The sequence below is a fragment of the Pholcus phalangioides genome, unplaced genomic scaffold, assembly GCF_987345545.1.
Source record: "Pholcus phalangioides strain wild (caught in Gottingen) unplaced genomic scaffold, Ppha-v1.0 ptg000018l_1, whole genome shotgun sequence".
Classification (NCBI taxonomy): Eukaryota; Metazoa; Arthropoda; class Arachnida; order Araneae; family Pholcidae; genus Pholcus; species Pholcus phalangioides.
The window spans coordinates 2,939,963-2,943,294 of NW_028301611.1; the positions used below are offsets into that span (position 1 = coordinate 2,939,963).

At 38.2% G+C, this 3,332-nt stretch overlaps 2 non-coding genes across 2 annotated transcripts; both read left to right on the forward strand.

Moving 5' to 3' along the window:
- Positions 1-923: 923 nt before the first annotated feature.
- On the forward strand, positions 924-1,030 carry LOC149071523 (U6 spliceosomal RNA). The gene has a single exon (XR_016194664.1). It is a non-coding gene; the product is annotated as a U6 spliceosomal RNA (small nuclear RNA).
- A 1,876-nt stretch (positions 1,031-2,906) lies between these two features.
- On the forward strand, positions 2,907-2,979 carry TRNAK-CUU (transfer RNA lysine (anticodon CUU)). The gene has a single exon. It is a non-coding gene; the product is annotated as a tRNA-Lys (tRNA).
- The last annotated feature ends 353 nt before the right edge of the window (positions 2,980-3,332 follow it).

Here is a 3,332-nt window from a genome sequence, read left to right on the forward strand (position 1 = left end):
CGCGGCGAAATCCTCAGACTTTCAGTCGGAAATGACGCGATCTCTCAGAGAAAAGAATTTATAGCTGAGGCATTCATCACTGAGAAAGCGTCTGAGTCGGTTGTGTCTCCACGTCGCTGAGCAGACTCAGCGATTTCATTCGAGAAGAGTATCAATGACTCCACACAAGGCGCCGACCTGAAATCAACTTCACCTCCCGTAGATCTGTCTTGGTCTATTCTCGAGTGACGAAATTTATAAGAAACGACAACACGTGAACACTTCTCAATGACACATCAGTAGTCTCTCGATAAAAGTGTGGAAATACGAAGATGAATACTCTCGATTGAATTTGGATGGCTGTGAACAGCTCAAAAATATCATTATTACTTTTTTTGCTGAGCTTGAAACAATAGATAATAAAAATATTCGCACATTTCTATAGTAGATGTGCCACACATGGAAAGCGACATCTACACACTCCTACACAAAATTTTAGAACAGGGGTGCACAACTTTTTCAGTCCGTGGGCCAGATAGGTAAAATTGCTACCGCTTGCACGGTAGAAACTGGTATATATAGGATGCTCGTAAAATAGCTTTTCCGGTATACGAACGAGCCTCTAGCGCCCACAAAAACCAATGAAAGAAATAATTTAATCTTTTCTTTATCTTTAAAAAAAAAGAGATCTCTACCAGCCTCCCTTTTTATAAAAGACAATTAATTGCAGTATTCAGAGAGACTGAGCTGTACATTTCAATGAGGGGAAATTGCCAAGCACGAAATGTGTTATTCAACAAGTCACCTTGCATTCCTTGCATTCGCGGCGGCTCGACGCTTTACGTTATAGTTTCACAAACTTTCCGTTCCATCGCCCCCTTTCTAAATTTTTTTCTTCTCTTCAGCCCCCCCCCCCCCCAGCTGAAGTCAGCCCATAGGATCCTGTACTCGCTTCGGCAGTACATATACTAAAATTGGAAGGATACAGAGAAGATTAGCATGGCCCCTGCACCCATAAGATCCTATTGTTCCGGATAATTTCCACAAGACTTCGAGATTGTAAAACAAGAAGCGGTTCGACGGACAAACACAGATTTATTTACAGAACAGCAATATACACGTATTTACAACCTAATCAGAGAGCTAACAATTTTCTCGGAAAGTTCAAACACAACGGACTTCTGGAATCCGGCCTCTTGTGATCGCCTCACTATTTATAGATCTGGTCGAAACTTCGAGAAAAAGGTTATTCCACAAAATTTCTATTTCATAGGACAGTCGAATCCCGTTATAACGAACGCCGAGAGACCGGAGGAATCACTTCGTTAACTTGGAAACAAACACAATGCATCTTGGTTCTTAAAGGGCTTTCAGACGCACAGTAATGCTAAACGCAATCCTCTTTTCCGACAATGTAATCCTTTCAGAATAACATCAAGAGGTTAACGAGTAGTATTATTATTTTTGTTATCAAAGACTTTTATTGGTCATATGACGTCATATTATTGTACTAGTTTCTGGATTAAGAACGGGTTTTTTTCAAGATGGGGGGGGGGGTAAACTGAAGCTTTTTTTTTTTGTTTGATTTTTCACAATTTTTTGAATGCATATCATAGACACTTCAAAAAATTGAGGAATCGGGTATTCATGTGAAATTAATGAAAATATATTTTTTTTGGATCAGTAATATCATTTGGGGTCTTATTCTTTCTAACATGGTCAGAAAGCATCAAAAAGTATGTTCTTGCAGAGATGCCTATAAACTTATTATTTTGCCATTGATTTATTTCAAATTTGATGCACATATTTTCGATTGTTATATGATACTAGCAAAAATACCCAGCGCTGCCCGGGTTTTCTCCAATTGCTGGGAGGATTGAACATGTGACGAACCATTACAAAGGAATAAAATGGTTTAGATAATACTGGCAGCATTAGAGAAGTGATAAACCATTGTAAAGGCATGTGCATGTGTGAAACGCATTGTTGGGGGGGGGGGCAAAGAAATCATTGTCGACCGAAGGTTTTTCGCCCATTTTTCTGGCATTTGTCCAGCTCTGATGAGCTTTCCATATGCTTCAATCCCGGTCCTGTTTGGTATATTTATGTGAAATCTGGCGACGATCGATCTAATATTGTAGATTTGTATAAAGAGCAAACATACATACATGCTTTCACATTTATATATAAGACAAGCTATAATACCCGGCGCTGCCCGTGTTTTCTTCAATGGGGCTTTTTCGATCACGTGATATCTCCCTCTTTCTTTGAGGGACACAAACCGAAGTTAACCAATATGGCGCCTTCCCGCCCGACTCATGGAAGGAGCAGATCTAGATCAAAGCGTATCAATAATACGCTTTGATCTAGATTTAAAGAAACGTAGAAATGAATGTACAGGGTGTTTCAAAAAGAATCATTGGATTAAAAAAATCATAACTATGAGCTTTTAATCCTTTACGAACTCTGACGAACTTTTAAAGTAGCCTTCGGTTCAATCCCGGCCCGGTTAGGCATATATGCAAAATTTGGCGACGATCGGTCTAAAACTGTAGATTTGTATAAAGAACAGACAGACAGATATACTTTCACATTTATATATAAGACGATATGCAGTACAGTTTCTTGCTAACCTCCGTTTGCTTATAGTTTTTGCAAATTTTCAAAATTTGGAAAATTTCAAATTTAATCTAAAATAGTATTGAGTGAATGAAATTTTATTCTTCTGCCTCATTATATGAACTGAATTGTTTTCTTTGATATTGAACTAATTTTTATTGCACTGACGGCACGATATTTTATCGCGCGCGCAAAGCATTGACAATACATTTTTTTCTTCTTAAGGTTTGAAAATATGTGTAAGAAAAAAAAGCTATTGTAAATAATAGGTATATACCGTAATTGTGTCGGCATAACATAGTAGCGGTGCCCGGCTAGCTCAGTCGGAAGAGCATGAGACTCTTAATCTCAGGGTCGTGAGTTCGATCCCCACGTTGGGCACTGCAGTTATTTTTACTCCCCAGCGTGACCCAACCCGCAAGGGTAATAGGCTTATATCCCGGGAGGGACAGAGCCTGGGTCGTGTCTGGTCTGTCGACATAACATAGCACACGCAATCGAAAATACGAGTAAAAAATTTGAAATAAAAATCAATAATGAAATAATATTTATAACCAGTATTTTTAGTAAGGCATAGTTTTTGAGGCCATGCTAGACCCCCATAAATATAATGTCTATGATGCCTTTATCTGCCAGATTTTGAAAAGTAGAATAAGAAGAAAATGGTAAGAACCAAAAATTTATAATGATAATAATAAATAATTTCCGCGTAAATTATTTGGTACGTCATTTTA